The sequence below is a fragment of the Lepus europaeus genome, chromosome 7 (assembly GCF_033115175.1).
Source record: "Lepus europaeus isolate LE1 chromosome 7, mLepTim1.pri, whole genome shotgun sequence".
NCBI classification, from domain to species: Eukaryota; Metazoa; Chordata; class Mammalia; order Lagomorpha; family Leporidae; genus Lepus; species Lepus europaeus.
Window position 1 is genome coordinate 66,581,789 of NC_084833.1, and position 8,271 is coordinate 66,590,059.

Here is an 8,271-nt window from a genome sequence, read left to right on the forward strand (position 1 = left end):
TTGCAACGAGCGCTGCAAGACTCAGGATTGTCTATCTCCCCTGAAAAGGTGCAGGTGTCCTCCGTGGTCACATACCTTGGAACCACGGTCACACCCACCCACACCAAACCTGTAAAGTTGCATATTAAATATCCGAATGTTTCCACGCTCAACGATTTACAAAAACTTCTGGGGGATATCAATTGGATTAGGCCTTTCCTTCGCATCCCCAACGCCACCCTGCAGCCTCTTTTTGACGTCCTAAAGGGGGATCCTAGTCTCACCTCTCCACGAGAACTTACTTCTGAAGCAAAACAAGCATTGCTGGCCGTTAACGAAGCGCTCAGCGAGGCCGCACTTAAGCGGTGGGACCCGTCTGGAGACCTCACCCTGTGGGTCCTCTCCACGCCCAAACAGCCCACGGGCGTTCTCTGGCAAGACGGCCCCCTTCTTTGGATCCACCCCTCGGTGTCACCCACTAGATCCCTCGCCCATTATCCCTCCATGGTGGCGGACGTTGCGCTTATGGCAAACCAGAAGGCTATCCAGCATTTTGGTCGCGAGCCATCTACTATTGTTGTGCCATATTCTGCAGAGCAGGTGCGTGTTCTCACTGCTTGCACTGATTCTTGGTCAATCCTGGCCTGCTCAGTTTCCGCTACAATTACCAACAGAACCCCTCGCGACCCTCTGTTAACCTTCATACAGTCTCACCCCGTAATTTTCCCCAAAATTACATCCTCCAAACCGCTCCCCGAAGCCGTAGTGGTGTACACCGACGGTTCCAATACCGGAGTCGGTGCTTATGTTGCTACCGGAAGCAAGCCGAAAGCCTTTCAGTTTGCGACTGACTCTCCCCAAATAACTGAGCTCCTCATAGTTAATCAGGTACTTTTAGATTTCCCGGAGCCTGTAAACATTGTTTCCGATTCCCACTATGTGGTGAATGCGGTTTCCATATTAGAAACCGTGGGCAGTGTTAGTACATCATCCCCTGTGAGTAATGTTTTCCTCACCCTCCAGCAAGCCATTTGGAATCGGCCCGCTGCCTTTCACATTACCCACATAAGGGCCCATTCTTCCCTGCCGGGGCCTATGGCATTGGGCAATTCCATGGCAGATCTGGCCACACGCCCGGTGTGGATATTCCACTTAGCCTCCCCTGAACAACAAGCCACCTACTTTCATTCGGAATTTCATGTCAATGCCAAAACACTTGCCGCCAAATTTAACCTCCCCCGTGCAATCGCTCGTGATATTGTTCGTCGTTGCGCAGCTTGTCCTACCTTAACCGCTGTCCCATCTTTAGGAGTTAACCCCCGAGGACTCCTGCCAGGACATGTGTGGCAAATGGACGTCACTCATATTCCAGAGTTTGGAAAGATAAAATATGTCCACGTGTCTGTCGACACGTGCTCCCAAATTATTTATGCCTCTCTGGAGACCGGCGAGCGTGTCTCCCATGTCATCGGCCATTGTCTTGCGGCTTGGGCGGCATGGGGCAAACCCAAAATTATAAAGACCGACAACGGACCTGCCTATACTTCCACTTCATTCCAACAATTTTGCTCACGCATGCAAGTCCAACATAAGACCGGAATCCCCTACAACCCCCAAGGTCAGGGTATTATCAAAAGAGCGCACAGAACGCTCAAGGCTTTCCTTTCTAAGCAGAAGGAGGGAATTGCAGCGGGCAAGACACCCCGCATGCGCCTCTCCCTCGCATTATTTACCTTAAATTTTTTAAATTTGACGGATCAGTCTATGCCCCCCGCTAAAAGACACATGATAAAGGAACCCCCTACACGAGGATTTGTCCGCTGAAAAGATATCCTTACGGGATTATGGCACGGCCCGGACCCAGTACTATGCTGGAACCGAGGCGCAGTTTGTGTTTTCCCACAGGAGACGGGAAGAGAACCCCTTTGGGTCCCGGAGCGATTGGTGAGGAAAGCGGATCCACCGACAGAAGAACCAACACCCTCGCCACAAGACCGACCGCCGGAGGAGCCACCCTCGTCATCAACGGGTGATACCTCCCCCGAGGCTAATAAACCTCAACCCACCTCCTGAGGATGTTGGGCCGTAAACCGGCCGTCGCCCTTCTCTTTCTGGGTCTTATCCTCCTCCCTAGCTCTCATGCAGGCTTAGATGCCCCTGCCCACCGACAACAGGCCTACTTGCAGTACCGCAATAATCCCTGTAGCTGCCCAGTCTCTGCAGACAGCCTACGAGGCATACACCCCTTGAGCTCGACTGACTGTGGGGACAAAACCGTTTATAAGGTATCCTGGGGTTGCGTGGCCATTCCCAAGCCTCGCCCCCATCCCTCGAGTGGTCCCCCACCGCCATGCCCATGCTCCTCCTCCTTTCTCGCGTCCGTACGTAGTTCTTGTTACAAGTCATTCTCTACATGCACCTATCAAAACCGCACTTATTTTACTGCGTCGCTGTTGCCTTCACCGGCATTGCGGCCTGTCTTTCTCGATTCGGGACCTTTTGTTCAGGCCCCTTGCCCCGCCCACTCCAGCCCTTCTGTCGTCTGTTGGGGAGTGGGGGCACCCATATATGTCTCTGATGGTGGAGGTCCTCAGGACCAAGCTCGCCAGAATGACCTATGACCGTGCCCCCACCGAAGACTAGCCCGCCCCTCCTGACGCATTGTACTCCCGCCTTCCTCGTATTGTTTGGTCCCTAGTCTTCTCCCCAATTGGGCATAACCCCGTCCTCCGACCGGGAGTAAAAGACCGAGGCATGCGAGATCAAGGATACCGCAGCGAGCGCTCACCCGGAGGTTCCGGGGGCCTCGGGAGAGTATATGCATGTGCATACGGGGGTGGTCCCAACCCGTCCCAGAAAAAGGGAAACTAAGGGCAAAAGTGAGGCCAAGGGTTGCAGCCGAACCTTTGGTGTATCACAATATGCCCACCGGCACACTGGGCATGCACCTCTGCTCTCTGTCCGGTCGCTGATATCCCGGCCGCCACGGCCGTCGGAGGCTGATTTGCGGAAAATAAAAAGGAGGGAGATGTAGGGGACCAAACCCGAGGAACCGCAGCGCTAAGATGGCGCTCATTTCCTGCTTCCGGGTTCTTCTTCCCCGGCAAAGTTTCCCGCGCTACCCCTGAGCTGTCCTATCCTGACACAGCCTTGTAATCATATGATTCGTGACGTGTACTGCGTATATATGCCCCGACCACCGGATGTGCGAGTAGTTCCTGCCCGCCAGAGATCGAGGTCTGATCTCCCGCGCCCTGAGTAATAAAGAGCTCTTCTACGAGACGCCCGGTGTCGGTTTCTTGCTGGACGAGAGCGGCGCCGAGCAGGAGATCTCTCTCTCTCTCTCTCTCTTTCCTTCTCTCTCTCTCTTTCTTTCTTCTTTCTTTCTCTTTCTTTTGTTCTTCCTCTCTCTCTCTCTCTCTCTCTCTCTCTCTCTCTCTCTCTCTCCTTCCCTCCCTCCCTCCCTCCCTCCCTCCCTCCCTTCTTCTCTCCATAACTCTGCCTTTAAAATAAAATAATCTTTTAAAAAAATTTTGACAGGACCAGACCTGAGGATGTTTCCTCTGTAATTCTTATCTCATGGTGTTAGGAACCCATGGCACAAGCCCCAGTATCACCCTTGCATGTTGCATGGAAACTGGGGGAAGTTCTGTCTGTGTTTTGTGGTGCTGGGACTGCTGATGTTGATATTACAATCTCTGGAGTAACTTGCACTCACTCTCAGTACCTGGAGAGCTCTATCTGTATTGCTCTGCTTCAGGCAGGTGACTATGACCATCTCCAACACAACTAGTTCTCACCCTATGTGACCTAGAGGTAATTACCCCATTGCATCCTGTAGTACCAAGTTGGTGACAATTATGGTTTCCTTAAACTCATTAGAATCTACCTGTTGAAACCCAGGAAGAGCCTGCTTGCATGCCACTTCTCTGGACCCATACCTGCCAGTGTGAAATCTCAAGGATATCTTGTAGTCATCCTATAGAACTGGAGCAGGGTCCCCTTCACATCCCCCAGTTCTGGGAAGAGGGCTTTTGGTGTTACAATCCCCATCACCAGTCACCTTTTCCTAGAAAGATGCGGGGAAGGTCCCATCTACATCACACAGTCATAGAGCCACAGTTATCGGTTTCAAAAACCCCAGCACCACTCAGGCTTGTCCGACAGGATAAGAAGACAGCCCCCTCAGTATCTCTCAACACTAAGGGCAAGTCTCTGGCTATTACAAACCCTAGTGTGACTGGTAACACTGGTAACACTCTAGGGACTGAAGATACACACACTACAATGCCCACATCTGCCTCAAAGTTGCATTCCTACCTCCATAAACTGCTGCAGACTAGACAATTGTTGCGCTCATAAGCACTTCTGACATTGATTAAAGAAGAAATCACTCATGGTTACAATTCTGAGCTCATCTAGAACTAAATCCAAAGCAACAGGCCAAGTAGTACCTTGCATTCCATCTAAACAAAAAAATCTTTTCCAACAAAACCTATTCCATAAAGAAGGGATTATTACACCAGATATGCAGACTTCAATGTAGGGACACAGAAAACACTAAGAATCAAGGAAGTATGACACCTCCAAAAGAAAACAGTTCTCCAGAAGTAGAGCCTGAAGGAAATCTATGAAATGCCTTAGGAATTCAAATAATTATCCTAAAGAAACTCAATGTGATACAAGAGTATACAAAGAGACTTTAAAGAAATGAGGAAAACAGATGATGTAAATGAAAAATTCACTAGAGACAGAAATCAGTAAAAAGATCCAAACAGGAACCAGCATTGTGGTATAGTGGGTTAAGTCACCACCATCCCAGATCAGAATGATGGTTTGAGTCCTAGCTGCTCTGCTTGCAATTTACTTCCCACAAATGCACCTGAGAAGATAGTTGATGAGAGCCCAAGTACTTGCCCCTGCCATCCATGTGGGAGATTTGGACAGAGTTCCAGATCTAATGGTGCATCTCAAGGACTTAGAAAAACAAGAACAATCCAAATCCAAAATTAGCAGGAAGTGATAAATATTAAGGGTCAGAGCAGAAATAATGAAACTAAAAATTTAAAACAAAAGAACAAAACAAAAAGATTGGTTTTGTGAAGATAAACAAAACAAACCTTTTGACAGACTAACAAAGAAAAAAGAGAAAAAATTCAAATATTAGAAATGAAAAAGGAAATATTACAACTGATACCAATGAAATAGAAAAGATCATAAGAAACTATTACGAACAACTATAAGCTAACAAATCGTAAGACCTCAAAGGAATGGATACATTCCTGGATACATATAACCTATTAAAATTAAATCAGGAAGATACAGAAAATCTAAATAGACCAGTAATGAGGAATGAGATTAAGGCAGCAATTAAAAGTCTCTCATCAAAGAAAAGTCTAGCACCCTGTGGACTTACTATTAAATTCTATAAAACATTTATAGAGGAACTAACTCCAATATTTTTCAAACTATTCCAAAATATTGAATAAGATAGAGCTCTACCAAACTCTTTTTGAGGCCAAATCACTCTAATACCAAAACCAAAGTCACAACACCAAAAGAAAACTACAGACCAATTTCCTTGATGAACAGATATAAAAATCTCAACAAAATACTACCAAATGAATCTAACACTACAACAACAACAAAAAATCATGCATCACAATCAAGCAGGATTTATCCCTGAGATACAAAGGTGGTTCAATATTCACAAATCCGTAAACATCATAAATCACATAAACAGACTGAAGAACAAAAATCATATGATCATCTCAACAGATGTGGAGAAAGCATTTGATAAGATTCAATATCACAAGAATTTGCAGATGCCAGTGGGTCTGCAACACAAGTTTGGTTCAGGAGTTTCCTGGTTTTAGGAAGCAGTTATTATCATGACAGCCCAAAGGAGCCTGGTCATGAACTGAGGGTAGAACTTCAAATGGGCCACTGAGCTAAGTAGGCCTGGAGGAAACAACAGGGACTGAAGTAACCAGGGCAGTGGCCAGGGAGACTCTGCAAACAGTCGGTTACTTGGACAAGCAAGTGCCTGAGTACCATGCAAGAGACAGATGAGACCTTGGTGTAGAAGCACTGCTGGGTCATTGCCTCAGGTTCCCTGAAACAGATTCCTATGAACCTCGTCATCATTTATACATGGCAGGCAATACTATCTCCATCTTTCCCTTATGATGGTGTGTATGATTGCCTGGTGACCCATTCAGCCACTTATGGCCATTTCAGCCACTTTAAAGATTCTAGGAATTTAAGCCCAGAAAACTTTTCAAGGTTTTGTGTATCTTATTGGGAACTTGATGGGTTTGGAATTAGCTGGTTACATGTGCCAGTCTATGGGATTACTGCCTACACATGTATCAGAGTTGTTAGCCTTCATTGACCCCCACCCCCACCCCCAAGAGGGAATTCAGTGGTGGAGGGCTGCTTTTGTGAACCTGAATAAGAAGTACCTAGCCTATGTATTTCTCATCGACATCCTTCTTTAAGCTCCTAAGCACACCATTAAAATAATCACTCATGTTGGAAAGAACCAAAAGCTCTCTTATCCCAGGTGAGATCTCAGAAGGACAATATGTATATTACTATCATCACAAATAAACTATACCACAACTCCTGACTGAAAATAATGCAGAAAACTGTGCATTTCCAGTATAGAGCAAAACAACAAAAGTGACCAGAACTCTAAGTGAACAAAAGAATAGCTGCTGCTACATCAATAAGCATTAACAGTATCTCCATTAAATAAGTTAAATGGTTGAAAACAATACTTTTAAAAGGTTGTACAGGTTTGCTTTAAATCTATTCTCCTTAATATTTCACTTCTTTTTAACACAAGCTGCAACACAAAAATACTGGAGACACTTGTGGAATAAACTAATGCCCAATTCAAATTATACATGATGAAAAGAGCTAGAAACAAAAAAAGACTCAACATCTCTTCATTATTAAAAAAAAAAAAAAACTCCACTAATTAGCTATAGAAGAAACATATCACGAACTTTTAAAGGCTATACATGACAAACCAACAGCCACTATCATCTAAATGGGGAAAAGCTGAAAGCATTTCCCCTCAAATCTGGAAAATGATATGATATCCACTTCCAACACTCTTATTTCAATATAGTACTGGAAGTATTAACAAAAGCAAACATCGGGGCTGGTACTGTGGTGCAGTGGGTTAAAGCCCTAGCCTGAAGCGCCAGCATCCCATATGGGCGCCGGGTCTAGTCCCAGTTGTTCCTCTTCCAGTCCAGCTCTCTGCTATGGCCCGGGAAAGCAGTAAAAGATGGCCCAAGTCCTTGGACCCCTGTACCCACGTGGGAGACCCAGAGGAAGCTCCTGGCGCCTAGCTTCGGATGGGCACAGCTCTGGCCATTGCGGCCATCTGGGGAGTGAACCAGCGGATAGACGACCTCTCTCTCTGAATCTATCTCTCTCTATAACTGTCTTTCAAATAAATAAAATAAATCTTTTTAAAAAAAAAAAAGCAAACTTCAAAATCATAAAGGGGAAAGTCAAAATATTCATGTTTGCAGATGACATGATGTTATACATGGAAAAACCTAAACACTCCACCAAAAACCTTAGAACTGATAAACCAATGGTTATAAAATTAACACACAACAAAATACTATTTTATATAACAATAATGAAGAAATTCCTTTCACAGTAACTACAAAAATCAAATTTTTAAAATTTCTAAAATGAAAATTATAAAACACGGATAAAAGAAATCATAAATGACACACAAAAAAGAAGATATTCCTTGCTCATGGGTTAGAAAAATACGATTTAATGTCTATACTATCTAAAGCAATCTACAGTTTCAATGCAATCCCAATCAAAATAACAATGACATTCTTTATAGAATTAGAAAAACAATCCTAAAATTCACATGGCACCACAAAAGACTGAAAGAAGCCAAAGTAAATCTGAGCAAAAGAAAATCAACCTGGAGGCATCACAATACCTGATTTCGAAGCATACTACAACGCTATTATAATTAAAACAGCATGGTAGTGGCATAAAAACTGGCAAACAGGTCAACAAAACAAAACAGAGAGCCCAAAAATTAATCCACATACATACAGCCAATTGATTTTCAACTTTTATTTAATATATATAAATTTTCAAAGTACAACTTCTGAATTATAGTGGCTTTCCCCACATAACATCCCTCCCACCCACAACCATCCCATCTTCCACTCCCTCTCCCATCCCATTCTTCATCAAGATTCATTTTCAATTAACTTTACATACAGAAGATCAACTTAGTAT

At 44.8% G+C, this 8,271-nt stretch overlaps 1 pseudogene; it reads left to right on the forward strand.

Moving 5' to 3' along the window:
• Positions 1 to 5,870: 5,870 nt before the first annotated feature.
• Positions 5,871 to 6,426, forward strand: LOC133764589 (ER membrane protein complex subunit 4-like; annotated as a pseudogene).
• Positions 6,427 to 8,271: the final 1,845 nt, after the last annotated feature.